This window comes from Phyllostomus discolor, chromosome 2 (genome assembly GCF_004126475.2).
Source record: "Phyllostomus discolor isolate MPI-MPIP mPhyDis1 chromosome 2, mPhyDis1.pri.v3, whole genome shotgun sequence".
In the NCBI taxonomy this organism is placed as follows: Eukaryota; Metazoa; Chordata; class Mammalia; order Chiroptera; family Phyllostomidae; genus Phyllostomus; species Phyllostomus discolor.
Window position 1 is genome coordinate 60,647,215 of NC_040904.2, and position 17,325 is coordinate 60,664,539.

A 17,325-nucleotide genomic window follows, 5' to 3' on the forward strand; every position below is an offset into this window, starting at 1 on the left:
TGTCATTTTGGGCCTGTGGTTTTAACAGAACTGACGAACCTACCTTGACACGTCGTCACCATCTGACGCCCACTCTCACCCGAAACCTGCATTAGGGTTCAGTCTTGGTGGTGCACAATGTATGGGTTTGGAAAAATGTATAATGGTGTGTATTCATCATTATTCTACAGTGCAGTTTCACCACCCTGACCATTCTCTGTGCTCTCCCCCATTCATCTCCCCACCCTCACTCCTAACTCCTGCAGCCACTGATCTTAAGTGTCCATGCTTTTGCCTTTTGCAGACTGAATCATGCAGGATGTAGCCTTTTCAGATTGGCTTCTTTCACTTAGACAACATGAATTTAAGGTTCCTCCATGTCATTAATAGTCTGGTAGCTCATTTCTTCTTAGTGCTCAGTTATTTCATTGTCTAGATGTACTACAGTTTATCCTCAGACCTACTGAAGGACAACCTGTTTGCTTCCAAGTTCTGGCAATTGTGAATAAAGCTGCTCTAAACATCTGGGTTGTTGTGTACACATAATTTTTATTCTAGGCCTTCAGGGGATGAAGAGTATGCCACCAAAATATGCCTTTTGGTATATGGATTGTTTTAAGCTGGTTATTTTTAAGAAACAAAAGACTCAGAAACTTTGACCTTCCCTCTAACTGCCTAGCAGAGTTTAGATAGAGGACCTGCTCCAAAAAGGGAGCTCTCGTCACAGATAATTGTAGCTCAGTACGAACTGAGTGTGATGGGGCAGCACCCGGCAAGACCCACTTGATCAATGGCCTCTCTGTGTCCCACTGTTAAGGATGCCCAGCAAACATTTATTTACCAAACATCTGCTTTTCTACCTCCACGTGAATTGCCTTCCTATTCTTTGAGTCCAAAACCACAGCCCCTCACTCTCTTCTCCTTAGCTCAAGATGGCATATAAGCCATAACTGCCCAATCTGTCCTCGAGTCTCATGTTTTTATGGAACCTCCCTATGTATATATAATATAAATTTGGTCATTTTCTGTTGTCAATCTGTCTCAAGTTGACTTGATTATTAGTCCAGCCAGAAGAATTTAATAGAAGGGTAAAAGAAAAATTATTTTTAACTACCCCAGCCTTTTCTCCTCGGCCCCTGGTCCTTCCTGAGGTCTGGACTTGATTCTGACCTTGCTGACCTGAACAGCTTGTTGGCCGGGATTGTATTGCAACAGGAAAAGCCAGCATTTGTGCTGCCTGTCACACCACAAGGAATAGGTAGAGACAATAATTGAATCTTTATAGGCACTTTATTCAGATAGCTGGTGATCTGAGAAGATGGTGGATTACGTACCCTAAAAACCATTTTAACACCTCAACTCAAGCCAACCTTTTTGTAAGGAGAAGAAAAGTGTAGGTAAAGGGGTTCAAATTCCGGGAAAAGGTTAGTAAGATAAAAGTTGCAGTCCTAAGATTCCAGCAATTCTTTATCTGCATCTGAACATTCCCTCCCTGGAGCACAAAGGCTCAGGTACCATCATGGTCACTTGCAGTCCTTTGGGGGTACAAACGTTGAATTGCCTCTAGGCCTCCTGAAGTCAGGTAGGCCGGTTCCTACATTCCAGTTCCTGGAACAACAGGTTTCTATATGCATTAATCACCGAGCCTACTAATTATATAACTAAAGCTAAAAGTTTCTAACTCGTGAGTTTCCCCATCATTCCCCACTGTTAGTCTTAACTATCTTATTTCTAAGAGATTAGTTTCATATGGAAGCAGTCATTTTGCTGTTGAGCACGTATGTTAGCTTTAGAAAGTCTTGTGGGGGATTAGGAATGCACTTAAATGCAGATCCACATAAGGGGGCACATTGGATGCAACCACAAGCTATGACACTGAAAAAGACAAAAAGAATGAAAACAACAAATGCCTCTCTAAGACTAGAAATACTAAGCAGTCAGGAGATTGGTTCAGACAAATTAATACCAAAGAGCCTCTCTCTTTGCTTACCTTGGACACTACTTCATTTACTTGCTTTACTTTATGGTCTATGAACTGTGAATTATCAGTCAGGTTGAAGCAGCCGAGTCCTCTAAATTCTTCACATCCATGATTATGTCTTGAAAGAAGGTAGTCTACAGCTGCATGATTTTCTAATACTGCTTCCCTAACTTGTCCTAGTTCTTGACTGATGGCACTAATGGCTTCAGAGGTGGCATTCAAAGCTTTTATCATAGTGCAAGCTAATCTACTTATTTCTATTTTTTCATCTACTTATTTCTATATTTAAAGAAGTTATCAAGACTGGTATTACAATTATCATAAAAGATATATATTCAGCGGGGCTAAAAAGATGCAAACCAGCCCTGGCTGGCGTAGCTCAGTGGATTGAGCATGGGCTGTGAACCAAAGTGTCACAGGTTCGATTCCCAGTAAGGGCACATGCCTGGGTTGCAGGCCACGGCCCCCAGCAACTGCACATTGATGTTTCTCTCTCTCTCTCTCTTTCTCCCTCCCTTTCCTCTCTAATAAAATAAATAAATTTTTTTTTAAAAAATGCAAATCACCATTACAATCAGGTCCAAGGGAGAGTCCCCACTGAGCCACAGCCAGGCAGGGCTTCTGAGGTATAAACACTATCAGTCTTCCCAAAGAGTGTGGTCCCCCAAAACTGTTTGCTGGAACATGGGAATAAACAGTCCTTCCACATATTGTAAACCATCCTTTAGGCAATTTGAGGCATAATCAAAGGCATAAGAAACATCAGTGGTGGTGGTGTGATTTATTTCCACGTCCACTGAAATCATAGAGCAATTTTAGCACAGTTGATAAAAGTTGTACACTCTCTATCTGGAGATACATTAGTGACTTTTAAGGAAAACACTTCCCCATCCTTTAGAGTTACCACAGTTTCCCAATTATAATAATGGAGTAGGTTATGGTGTTACTGATATGTTGAAACAAAGTATAATTTTGGAGGCTCTTCAGGGGAGTAAAAACACCACTAGACATGAAGTGAAAATTTGTTTGACATAGGTTCCTCCCACAAGACAAAAGTCAGAGAGGTTTAGAACATTTTTTGCTAAATATACCTAAATATTTTCATTGCTTTGAAAGGAATAAGTACCCTATAATATGGGGCTAAACAAAAAGTAATGAAAAGAATATGTCATTGTCTTCTAAAGATGACTTTCAGGTCTTCTTTTTATTATTATTATATTTTATTGACTATGCTTTTACAGTTGTCTTGATTTTTCCCTCTTTATCCTCCCTCCAACCAGCACCCCAATTCCCTCAGGCAATTCCTCCACCATAGTTCATGTCCATGAGCCATGCATATAGGTTCTTTGGCTAATCCATATCCTATATTGTACTTTCATCTCCGTGGCTATTCTGTAACTATCTGTTTGTGCTTCTTAAGGTCCTCACCTCATCATTCATTCTCCCCAACTCCCTCCCATCTGGCAACCATCAAAATGTTCTCTGTATCCATGATTCTGTCTCTGTTCTTCTTGTTTGCTTAGTTTGTTTTTTTAGATTCAATTGTTGATAGATTTGTTTTATTTGCTATTTTATTGTTTGTAGTTTTTATCTTATTTTTCTCAAATAATTCCCTTTAACATTTCTTATAATAATGTTTTGGTGTTGATGAACTACTTTAGTTTTTTTCTTGTCTGGGAAGCTCTTTATCTGCCTTTTGATTCTAAATGATAGCTTTGCTGGATAGAACAATCCTGACAGTAGGCTCCCACTTTTCATGATTTTGCATATTTCTTACCAATCCTTTCCAGCCTGCAAAGTTTCTTTGTAGAAAACAGCTGACAGTCTTATGGGAACTCCCCTATAGGTAACACTCTTCTTTTCTCTTGCCTCTTTTAAGATTCTCTCTTTATTTTTAACTCTTTGCCTTTTAATTATGATGTGTCTTGGTGTGTGCCTCTTTGCATCCATCTTGTTTGGGACTCTCTGTACTTCCTGGACATGCATGTCTATTTCTCTCACCAAATTAGGGACGTTTTCTTTCATTAATTTTTCAAATAGATTTCCAATTTCTTGCTCTTTCTCTTCTCCTTCTGGTACCCATATGATGCAAATGTTGGACTTCTTAAAGTTGTGCCAGAGGCTGCTTACAATATCTTTATTTTTTTGGATTCTTTTCTCTTCATGTTGTTCTGATTTGTTGTTTTTTGCTTCCTTATGTTACAAATCATTGGTTTGATTCTTAGCTTCATCCATTCTACTGTTGTTTCTCTGTACATTGTTCTTTATTTCAATTAGTGTATCCTTTGTTTCTGACTGGATTTTTTTATGGTGCTGAGGTCCTCAATAAGTTCCTTGAGCATCTCTATAAGCAGTGTTTTGAACTCTGTATCTGATAGATTGCTTATCTCCATTTCATTTAGCTCTTTTTCTATAGTTTTGATCTGTTCTTTCATTTGGGCCATGTTTCTTTGTCTCCTCACTTTGACAGCCTCCCTCTGTTTATTTCTATGTATTAGCTAGAGCTGCTTTGACTTTGTGTCTTTGTAGTGTGGCCTAATGTAGTAGGTGTCCTGTAGGGTCCAGTGGCACAGCCTCCCCTATTACCCAAGCTGGATACTCGAGGTGCACTCTTTTTGTGGGCTAAGTATACCTTCCTCTTGTAGTTGAGCCTTGGTTGCTATTGGCAGATCAATGGGAGGGATTTACCCAAGCCAGAGAGGTGCAAGGTCTGGCTGTAATCACTTACCACCAACATCCCTCCTCTGTGGAGGGTCAGCTATATAGGGGCAGGGCAGTGGTGCTCTGACATGGTCTGTAGAAGTCTACTGGGTATGCAAGCCGTGGCCTTTCCCAGGTGATGTAGGCCAAGGCCAGTCCCCACCTATGTTTTGCCTGGGTCCACCCCGCCTATGCTGTAAAACAATCTGAGATGGCTGCTACTTGTGCTGGACTTGGAGATTTTTGGGTGAAGCTAAGCTGTGAATCTAAGCTGGCTGTTGCTAGTGCCAGGCCTTGGGCTCACTGAGGCCAGCTGTTGCTTGTTTGAAAGGATTTAGGAAAATATGAAGCATGAGCCAAGACCATCCATTCATATGGAAAAGCAGCTTTTGTGGGCCCATAAGTTATGTGGGGCAAAGTCTCTGGGGACTTCCAAAGCGGGTCAAAAAGTGTTAGCCAGGTTAATGGAGTCTCAGGTATGGCACCAGCTTGCCAGCTCTATTGGGGGGGAGGGTTCAGGAAAGGGACGATGGCCTCTGCTCCCCTTCATGCCAGACACTTCAGTTTCTCCTTGTATATAACTGATGCCTTTCAAGCTGCAACCCTGGTGCTGGAGCTCAGAGGGAGTGAGTCTGAGAAGGTGAGTCCATGTGTGGGTTCTTTAAGAGGAACTGCTTGGGGTTCCAGAAGTTTCTTCCATCGACTCAATCCTTGCTGGGTTTTGCAGCCAGAAATTATGGGGACTTATCTCCTTGGCACTGGAACCCTGGGCTGTGGGGCCTGCTGTGGGCCTAGGACTCCTTACCCTCAAGATATCCCTCCTGAATTTTTATCTACCACATGCAGGTGTAGGACCATTCCATTTCACATCTGCACCCCTCCTACCATGTTGTATGGATATGGTTTCTTTAATTCCATAGTTGTCAGACTTCCATTCTACTCCATTTCTGATGGTTCTGAGTGATGGTTGTTCTATATTTTAGTTGTAATTTTGATGTGGTTGTGCAAAGAGGTGAGCCATGTCTGCCTATGCTACTATCTTGACTGGAGGTTCACTTTCAGGTCTTCTTGCAATTCAGTGGTCCATTGTTCTTCCATTGCTTTCTTTACTCTGGTGTAATGAATACAAGGTTTTATTCCTGCCAATTTCACCAGCTGGGGTAGCAAGGAGCACATCCCAAGGTCCAGTCCACTTTTCTTCTAGTTGGCTTTCTGGGGATCCTGTCTTCCAAGTCTTGAGTAGTACCTTATTTTCAGTCTCAAAGGAATGTAGTCAATCTGTAGGGGGAATGGTGTCTAGTACAAGCAAGGACATTAATTATAGCTAAGGTCTGACTTAAATGTTGTACATAGTTCTTTGCCCTCACTTCTTGATCTACATTCATATCTCTCACCCCAGTTATAGCCTGAAATGGCTGCCCATACACAATTTCATAAGGACTCAATTGGATCCCACTTTAAGGAACCACTCTTATCCTGAGCAGGGCAATAGGTAAAACTTATTCCAATGGAGATGAGTTTCTTAACACAGTTTGGCTATATTTTTCTTCAAGGTGTGATTCATTTTCTCTACTTCCCAGAAGCCTGAGGTCTCCATGAGGTATGGGGTCTCCACTTGATTCCTAAAAATGTACTAACCTCCTAAAACAAAAGCAGGTGCATTATTGCTCTGGATGTTGCCAGGTAGGCCAAAGCGAGGCATTTCCTTCAGTAAGGCTTTCACCACCTGCGAGGATTTCTCAGTTCTAGTAGGATAGGCTTCTACCCATCCTGAAGAGGTGTCAACAAAGACAAAGAAATGTTTCCATCCTTGGACCCTCAGCGTCTAGGTGAAGTCTATTTTTCAGTCCTCAAATGGGCACCATTCATCATATTGTTTCCCTTCTTTCTTTCGTTGGGGATCTGTCTTTGTGTTGTTCTTCTGGAGCACAACACATCTAGTTATTACTTTTTGTATGACTTTAGAAATTCCAGGACCTGTGAGCTACAGTTTCATATAGGAGGTTAATGAGTCTCTTCCATAGTGAATGGCCTCATGCATGTGCTTCATGACTGGCTCTACTAAATGTTCGGGAAGCAGTATAACTCCTTTCTTATTCTTTCTCCACCCACTATCAGGCCCTCCTTCATCAAAACCCCAACTCTTAGCTTTCTCTAAGTCTACAGTCAAATATTCGATGCCAAATTGTGACAAGTCTAGGACAGGTACCAAAGGCATTATAAATGTTTCTTTAGCAGCCTCTTTTGCTGCTTAATCAGCCAGGTTGTTTTCTCTGGCCATTTCAGTGTCCTCTTTCTGATGCCAAGGGCAGTGCATAACTACCACCTGTAAAGGTACCTGGACAGTTCTAATAATTTTAAAATTTCTGCTACATGCATAATCTCCTTTTTGTTGGTGGTTATAGTCCTCTTTCCTTCTAAATTGAGCCATGTACATGCAAAATTAGGAAAGTGTGCCTCAAGTTGGTATACACATGCCCTCTTCTTTTGTGCAACAATTCCAGTGCCCTTGTCAATGCCGTCAGTTCAGCTTTCTGAGCAGAGGTTCCCTGTGGCAAGGCCTTGGCCTCCACTATTCCTTCAAGAGTCAAAACTTCATATCTAGCCTTCCTGTTCCTATGTCCACATAACTGTTTCCATCTGCATAGGGATTCCAGTCTGCCTCTTCTGGAGGAGGGTTCTTTTGTAGATCAATTCTGCTAGAATAAACTTCAATTATTTCAGCACAGCCATGCATTGGCATGGCCAAGTCAGGCCCTTGGAGAAGGGAGGCAGGATTTAACTTACAGTTTTGAGGGAGACATTGGGATTGTTAAGAAAAATTGCTTGGTACCTGCCCATTCTTCTAGCAACAAACTACAAATTGTCTTTTTGTTCTAGCCAGATCAACACTTGGTGGAGTGCATAAATGGTGATAGCCTGTCCCAAGGAAAACTTTTCAGCTTCCTATAAAAGCTTGTCAGTGGCTGCCACAGCTCTCAATCAGGCTGGGCACTGATTGAAAAACTAGTGTGATCTAGTTTCTTTGACAAGTATGTGATGGAATGGGAAAGGTCACTAAGCATGTGAGAACTCTGAGGGCAATACCCTTTCTTTTATGAACATATCATTGAAATGGCTTTAGTAGGTTTGAAAGCCCCACGGCTGGTGCAGAAGCCAGGCATGCCTTCAGGGACTCCAAAGCCTGAGTGAATTCCTTCCTCCATTCTAAAGGGCTATATTCTGGTCCTTTCAGAGCTTCATGCAATGAGTTAGCAATAAGCCCAAAGTTTGGAATCCAAATGCAGCAGTAGCCTGCCGTTCCCAGAAATTCTCTTAACTGTTTCCTGGTATTAGGAATTCTCATTTGAATTTTGTTTTCTTTTCTGTTAACAATAAGACTCCTTTTGCCAAGTTCAAGCAAGAACTCAAATAACTTCACTGTTTTTTGGAAAATCTGGGCCTTCTCTCCTGATACTTTATAGCCACAAGATGCCAGATGGCTCAAGGAGCTATGGTGTTAGTTTAACACCACTGGCATGATGTCCTGGTAATTAAGAGGGCATCTATCTACATATTGTAATAGAGTTCCTCCTTCCAGTTTTACATCCTTTAAGTACTAACTCAGGGTCTCCCTCCAAATTGTGGGGGAGTTCTTGAACTCTTGTCCAGCAATACTGAGTCTTGACCCAAGATCCATGTCCTGCCATTCAAAATGAAACAATGGTTGAGAATTTTGATCAACTGGGATGCAAATAAAAGTCATCATTTAAATCCAACATAAATACCAGAGGCTGTCCCCAGGCATACTCTTCACCAAAGTGTAAGGATTTGAGTCAGTGGGGTGAATGTCCTATACAATGGTATTTATGGCCCTTATGTCTTGTGCAAATTGATACTCATTTAAGTGGGGTTTCTTAACAGGCAATATATGGGAGTATTGTATGGGAAGCAACAGGGCTAAATAAGTCCATATTCTTGAAACTTCTGAAGTATTGGGCATATTCTTTCTAGGGTCTCTTTCTGCAAGGGACACTGACTCTTATTGGGAGTCCCCACTCCTGGCTGGAGGTCAGTTTTTATAGGGGAATCTCACTTAGCCCTCCCTGCCTTTCCAGCAGCCCACACGGTGGGGTTTATCTGATTCTCAATTTCTTCTGGCCAGGCTCACTTTTCTTCTTCTTCCCTCAGTTCCATAAGGAACTGCTGTGGAGGGACATGTAGGCAGAGCTGTTGTTTGTCTGGAGAGAAGGTAGTCTGAGCATGAAGTTTGGACAGCAGATCCCTTCCCAGAAGAAGAACTGGACACTTAGGAATATGTAAAAATTTATGGCTTAAAACAATATTTTCCATAGCACATTTGAATGGCTTCAAGACAAAGTTGCTTTCAGGGCTCCTAGAATTCCAGTTACAGTTACAGCCTGCCATGATGACTCAGTTAGAGGTCTATTGACCACAGAATGAATATGTTGCTTGCGTATCAATCAAAAAGTCTACAATTTGTTCCCCCACTGTTCAGTTTTACCTGAGGTTTTTGGGAGGTGACTTCTTGTGATGATAGAACCTTTCAGCCCTGTCCTTCATCTTTAGAGTGATTTCTTTTTTCCAGCATAATTCTCAAGTTCTCAGACTCTGACTTCCTTATTCCTCATTTGGGGCACTCATTTTTCCAGTGCCCCTTTCCTTTCCAATACATGCATTGATCAATGGCAAGCATTTTAGATGGGAGGTAGGAGCCTGGTGCCTCATGGAATTGCCTTGTAGTCTCTCCCAAGAAAATAGTGGCCACTTATGCCTTTTCTCTACTCTGTTGCTATAAACTTTGAAGGCAATGTCTACTAATCAGGAAAGATTTATGTCTATTCCTCCTTCTAACTTCTGAAGTGTCTTTCTGATGTCATGTGCACTTTGAGAGATAAAGGTCATAGTCAACATTCTAATATTTTCAGGGGCTTGTGGATCCAAATCAGTACACTTTCTACACGCCTGCTAGATTCTTTCAAGAAATTCAGAGAAGTCCTCTGTGGTCTTTTGTTATACCTCCTGTACCATATTCAGACTTTTCTGCTTAGGGACACCTTTCCTCATTCCCTCAAGGATGCATCTCTTATAATGCTCTAAGAGAGGAAGATCATTCTCTTTAGGATTCTAGCTGGTCTTGGTTAAAGTTACTGCCCCAGTAAGGTTAGGAGCTCTATCTGGATTTTCTTGGTGCAGTCTTCAAGCCTCTTCATTTGCCTTATCCAATACCAACCTCCACTCATCCCCCATAAGCAAAACATACAACAAGGCTTGTATGTCTGCCCAATTGGGATGGTAGGTGGCAAAAATTCATGTAACTAAGTCATTTTAATTGGATCATTCCTATAGGAGGATTTGAGTTTTTCCAATGTAACAGATCCAATATAGAAAATTGAATGTGTGCCCAGTAATATCCCACAGTCTGGCCCTCTGGGCCTATTCCCACTGGAAGTCTTTGCAAAGGGTATTGCCCTGCCCTGGTAGGGGCTTGTCCTCCACCCAATTTGGTTCCCTGATGGGTTCAGGATGGAGAGACCATATCAGGCTCACCTCCTCCAGCCCCCTCAGCTGAATAAGGAGGAAGATCCCCCAGGGCTGGAAGAGCTGTGGGAAGACCTGACCATGCTCGAAGCAGCAAAAACATCCTGATCTTCCTGGGCCCTCTCTTCTGAGCTTCTGCTCTCTGCCACAGGCAAAGTCCCTTCTCTCTGGACCATTAATTTATTTCTTTTTAATCCTGCAGCTTTATTATGTAAAGTCATAGAGGCCTGTACATAAGGTACTTCATTCCATTGCCTGGATTTTTGACAAAGCAACTCTAATTGCCAAAGAGTATAGTAATTTAAAGACCTGTTCAGCGGCCAGCGCTCTCCTGAGTTCAGATTATATATAAGTCAAGTACTATTACAATAAAAATCATTTTCTTTTTAGTTATAAGGTTTATTATAAACATAGGTCAAACAATCAGCCAAAAAGGCAAAATTTGTCCCAAAGGGCTATTTCCTGGAATGGAGGCTCCCCCTGCCCTGCCCCAGCATTCTACCAGACAGAGAGCTCTGTAATGTCACACAAACCAAACTGGAAGGCACCTTAATTCCTAATGACTGATCTAAATTGTAACCTAGGACTATAATCCTGAACCAGAAAGTACAGCAATTCAATAAAAAGTGAAGGCGATGGGTCATGCCAAGAGTCAGAGAAGGAGAGTCCCCAAGTGAAATCACTTGACAGCTGCTAGGGAGTCTCCAAATCTGTACCCCGGGATTCCCCAGTCCAGGCAGCCAACAGGACTCTCCAGCATATATCCAGACTTCCGGAGTTCCAAAACTGTCCCAAAGGAGTCGCCAGAATATGAAACTGGAAAAGTCAGCATTTATGCTGTCTGTCATTACCAGAACCAATAAGGAGAGACAAAAATTAAATATTCATGGATCCTTTATTCAGATGCTGGTGACCTGAAAAGCTGATCTGTTAGTTGCCCGAAAAACCATCTTAACATCACATCTCAAGCTGACCTTTTTATAAGGAGAAGAAAAGAGTAAGTAAGGGAGTTAGAATTCAGGGGACAAGTTGCTGCCTGGTGATTTTCCTGGCATCCCAGCTACTCTTTATCTGTGGCCCCATGTTTTCTCCCTGGAGCACACAGGCTCAGATTCCACCTTGATCACTTGCAGTCCTCCTGGGCCACATGGTTTGGGTTGCCTCTGGGCCTCCTGGAGTCACGGTGGGTCTGGTCATACGTTCCAGTTCCTGAAACAACAGGTTTCTATATGCATTAATCATCAAGCCTAATAACTATATAACTAATGCTAAAAAAATTTAACTCTTGAGTTTCCCCGTCAATATCATTTGTATAATGGCCTCACAGGCACTGACTGCTTACTATCAAAACTTCTAAGTACTGTGTGTTTATAATTCTATGATTAAGAGTTGGGGATGAGAGTGGCAACAGTTCAAAAACCGAAGCCAGGTTTAAGGAAAGAAAGAAAATACCTGGCTCTAAGTCAAGGTTCTTGGTTTGTAAACAACAGAAATGGACTCCTTCTAACTTAAGGGGAAAAAGTAGTCTCAAATGTTATAGCTCACAGATTTAAAGGAAAAGACAAAGCACAAAGCCCTGAAGATGATAGAAACCATAGTAGTTTGGGGGCTAGAACTCTCCTCAGAGTTCTTCTATCACAAGTAATCAGCTTCCAAGGTTTCTAAAATCTTTCCCAGCTGTGCCTCAGGCTGGGACAGATTTGAGCACCTTAATTGACATTCGCCAAGACTGTATGCAATAGTGTCTGGCCAGTCCTCTGAAGAGAAATGTAGGTGGAATTACCAGACTTAGCTGTTAATGCTGGGGAACATTTCAACAATATATATTCACTTTATTAATCTTATGAAGAAGCCCATACAAGAAAACTTGTTGATCAATCAAATTTTGTACAGGGTATATTTCTTGCTTAATTATGATCATAAGATAGATACATCTGCTTTTAGTTTTTCCGTATAGGTTCTGTTATTTTGATATTGTTTTTAAATTCAATTTTAGCTGATTATAACCCAGACAAGAAAAAGCTAAAGGAGTTTATCACCACCACACCAATATTACAAAAAATGTTAAAGGGGCTTTTTTAAGAAAAAGAACATAAATATGAATAATAAAATGGCAAGAACCACATACCTTTCAAAAATTACCTTAAATGTAAATGGATTAAATGCTTTAATTAAAAACATAGGGTAGCTGGATGGATGAGAAAATAAGACCCATACATATGCTATCTATAAGAGACCCACTTTGATTGAAAGATGCACAGAGACTGACAGTAAAGCAATGGAAAAAGATATTCCATGAAAATGGAAACAGAAAAAAAAGCTGGGGTACAATACTTATGTCAGAAAAATGAGGCTTTAAAACAAAGGTTATAATAAGATACAAAGACACATATTTTAAAATGATAAATGGATCCATTCAATAAGAGGATATAACCCTTGCAAACATTTATACACCCAACACAGAAGCACCTAAATATATAAAATAACAGGCACAAAGGGAGAGGTGGACAATAATGCAGTTATAGTAAGAAACTTCTAACACCCACTGACATCAATGGATAGATTGTCCACAGAGAAAGTCTGCAAAACAAAACAAAACAAACACCTCACTGGCCTTAATTAAACCAGATATTTTGATATTTGATAACTCATGTTTTTATAACATTTCACCCCAAAACAGCAGGATATACATTTTTTTCAAGTGCACTGTTTACAATAGCAAAGATAGGAAAACAATCTAAGTGCCCATCATTGGACAATTGGATAAAGATGTGATACATATATACGATGGAATTTTACCTGGCCATGAAAAAGAATGAAATCTTAACCATTTGTAACAGTATGGATAAACCTAGAAAGTATCATGGTAAGTGAAGTAAGTCAGAGAAAGACAAGTACCATGTGATTGTACTTGGTACAAGTACCAAGTGATTTCACTTATATGTGGAATCTAACGTACAAAATAAATGAACAAACAGGATGAAACAGGCTAATAGATACAGAGAACAAACTGATGATTGCCAGATGGGAGGAGGACTGCTGAGAGACTGGGAAAAAATATGAAGGGATTAAGAAGTAGAAATTGGTAGTTACAAAATAGCCATTGCAATGTAAAATACAGCATAGGGAAAATAGACAATAATATTGTAATATCTATGAATGGTGCCAGGTAGCTACAAGACTAACTACTATACTGTATACCTGAAACTAATATAAATAATATTGAATGTCACTGATATTTAAACATTTTTAAAAAGAAAATAAAGCTGGTTATATTCACTTACTCTGTATCTAGTGCTTTTGATTAAGGCCTCAAGAAAATTATATGTTAACTATTGTGGGGAAAAAGGGGTTCTATGGAAAGTAACCTCACAGAGTGATCTAATCATAAGTTTTCTAACTAGGCAGGACACGGTGGGTAGTCATGCCCCAGACATATAATTTTTTAGTAGGGCTTATTTTTGCCTTAAGTAAGCCCTCTTCATTGTTTGTGTGTATCTAGGTTAACATACCTTTAAAATTCCCCTTCTTAGACCCATTCTTCTAAAGCATAATCACCCTCAAGAGAGCACATAATCTTTTTTTGAGAGGATATAACCTTAACTATCCTGAAATCCAATCCCTGTTTTGCTTAAAAGAAACTGCAAAACTGTTATTCTCTGGGGCCTATATCTTGCTGTCTAGCATATTTTATCAGTTTAATAAAAAAAAAAAACCTTAAAACAGGTTTGAAATTTTGTTCTTATTTACTTCATGCAGTGCAGTAGGATTCCGAGAAGTCCACCCAGGACTACCCTGCAGGTCCAGATCTGATGCTAGGTATGAGTGAGAGCCCACTGTGCCCCACCTGCTCCCCAGTTTGCATTGGCTGAATTTGGATGAATCTTTTCTTGGAATTGTGGGTAACCTTGCTTAAAGTAGCAGGCCATGACTTTATTTAAATTGTTCTTAGAAAATCTTCCAGGTGGATAAATACTGAGATGACCAGGAGAAAGGGGAAAAATGGTTTTCTACTTTTCATTAGAGCCTTTTAACTGGATTGCTTGCTGAGAGACTAAGCAAAATGTTTGCTGGTTAAATGAAAGACTCAACTATCTTTAACTCTGAAAGAGAAAGAACTTCTCCAGCTCAAACGGCCAATAGGGTGGTGACAGTTGTTTCAATCCTTGAATATGGAGTGGTGGAAATGGGCACCACAAGGCATCTGGTGCGGTAGCGGTAGCGCAGGCAATCCTGAATAAGCTGTCAGAGCCTAGGGCAGAAGGGCAGGGACTCCTGGAATGGGTTCACTCTGAGAATGATGCTTTCCAAAGACCTGTGCCTTGGAAAGCATCAGTGTTCTGGTGGCATCTGGTAAGTTATTGCTTTTCCTTTCTCATATATTCGTAGGTGACTACGGTTCTTTGTGGGGTTGCCTGAGGAAAAACTTCCTCTAGGGTGTGAAGTGGTTCTATAGGGACATTCATGACATTAGGCTCACCTGGAGACATGCATGCAAAGGCTAGTTTTCCCCAGAAGTTTGTTCAGGCTCTACACACCTCAAAATTAACATGAAGAGTTGTGCCTCCAAGGCATCAACCCCACAACTGTCAGTCTCCAATTAATACTAAGATGACCAAGATGAACATCCTCTGAGACTTCTAAATTAATTTTTTGGACACATGATTAGAAAAAGACAGGTAAATAAAAAGAAAAAGGAAAAAAAAATATGCCAGCTATAAATTTTGTGAAATGAATGGAAAACATTTAATTGGCCTCTCACACCTTCAAAATGATTTATTTAAAAAAAAGATTTTTATTGATTTATTCTTAGAGGGGAAGGGAAGGAGAAAGAGAGGGACAGAAGCCTCAATGCAAGAGAGAGACATTGGTCTGACCGGGACTGAACCTCTCCCTCCCCCTCCGCACACACAAACCAGGCATGTGTCCTGACTGGGAATCGAACCAGTGAGCTTTTGCTTTGTGGGACAATGACCAACCAACTGAGACATACCGGTCAGGACCCAGAAGGAGGATTTAGATAAATGGATTAACCTATGATGTCATTTAGGTGTCAACCCAATTTTTTTGGTATTAAAAATGGCTGTTCTTATTTTAAAGGGGAAGTTCATTTGGAAACTGACTTGTCAAGGAGAAACTTTTTCAATCCCTGGTGTACTGGCCTTAAAGACTTTGGCAGGAATATGTATATAGTGTATGTGTGTGTGATAATTTTCAATCTCTGCATGGCATTATTAAAATAATTTCAAGACAAGCACTTGTAAGGATTGGTATTCTAAAATTCTCAGAAATATGGAAACTAACTAAAATACTTTTCAAGTTCACATGATCTAAGGTTAATCCTTAGTAAATAAAAGCTAGTTTAAGTTTGTTAGTTTAAATAGAACAGACATGTCTTTGAGTTATTGATATTAAATATAATGTTTACATTTTACCTGGGTTCTACAAAAATAAGTTCATATTAATAATTTACTCTGATTTCTATGAAATATATTTTTAGAGGTTATAAAATGAAAATGTCATGGAAAGCATTGTAAAATAAGTGATGAAAAACTCCTAGGGTATATTATATGGGTAAATAATGGGTGTAGATTAAGCCAAGCTGGGTCTATGGGAAACCCAAGATGGTGCCTTGGTTCTTCCATCTCCCTGACATCATCACAGTACATGTAAGCTGAACTTAGATGAAGGAATTTATGAGCTGATGTTTTAAAAGGAGACATCTTATACCATTGACAAGGTTTGTTAAAGCCACTTCAGGAAAACGCCAAGTAAGTAATCTCTTCCTTTCACAGCAAGCTCCTGGGAGACAAGGACTTTAAAGATCATTGACTGCCCCCTGGAGATTTGGGGAATTTCGATAGTACATCTCTCTAACCTTGTTGGAAGGGACTTTATCAGGGGCCTAACCAAGAATGGATATCTACCCCTGTCTCCAACACTCACCTCCACCTACAATGGTCATCAAAGATTCTGCTGGCATGAGAACTGCTGACATCAGGTAGGTGGCTAAGGCATCAACAAGGCCTGTATACCCATGGATTGCTATGGAACTCAGGAATCCATTTTGTGTCTTTACTGTCTGCTAATGAATTAGTTATAATAATAATCACATTTGTCCTTGGATTTTTATATATAATTCAACTGTTTATGATTAATTATATAAAAGAATTGTTAATACTCTCTTAATGGCTTAAGTATGCTATACTAAATGCCAAATACAGAAAAGTAAGACTGATGGTAAAATTTGAATCATGATAATTCAAAGGATAGAAATGATCCAGAGTGTTTTTTTTCCCCCAGTGAGTGCCAAAATACTTGGCTGCCTTCTATTTACCCGTTCTTCCCTTTTTGGGGAAAATTCAACCTCAACAGATATCCCACGATTACTGCCCTATCCTCAATGGCTCACTGTTTCAACAAGATGATGTTGATATTGAAACTTCCTAGGAATGAGCCTTCTTAGTTCTGTGAGATCACACTAATCTGACCAAAAGGTTGATCATTAGTGCATCCTTCAAACTGATTTATGACCAAAAGGGGGACTTGTGGACAAACCAAATTTAATTACATGTGTACGTATGGGAACCCCACATACAGGAGTCAAAAACTCATTGAGAACTTTCTATTCAACTCTTTCTATAACTCATTTCTGATGCATTTCATGATTGCAACACCTGGGCTAAGTAAACCAGAATTACTGGTACTTATTAATACTGATGACTTGTTTTAAAGGTATGACCAATTTTTCCATTGCCACCCCCAACACTCTTCCCAAATTATCCAATCAGAGCCCAGATACCATGATATTCTAACACTCCCCTTGGTTTCCCAGCTGTGTGTTCTCCTTTGCTACAATTAATAATAAAAGAAACTTTTTCAATTCCTGGTGTATTAGCCTTAAAGACTTGGACAGGACCAAAAGACCTATCAACTAATGGCAATAGATTAATTTTATTTTGGTCCTGACTTGAATAAATGAACACGAGAAAAACAAATATTTAGTAAAACGAGAAATTTGAACACTGAATATTTGAGCAATAACTTTTGAAAATGGTGATAATGGTATTGTGGTCAGGTTTTTGTTTTTAAAGAATAGTTATTTTTAGAAGAACATGCTTAAA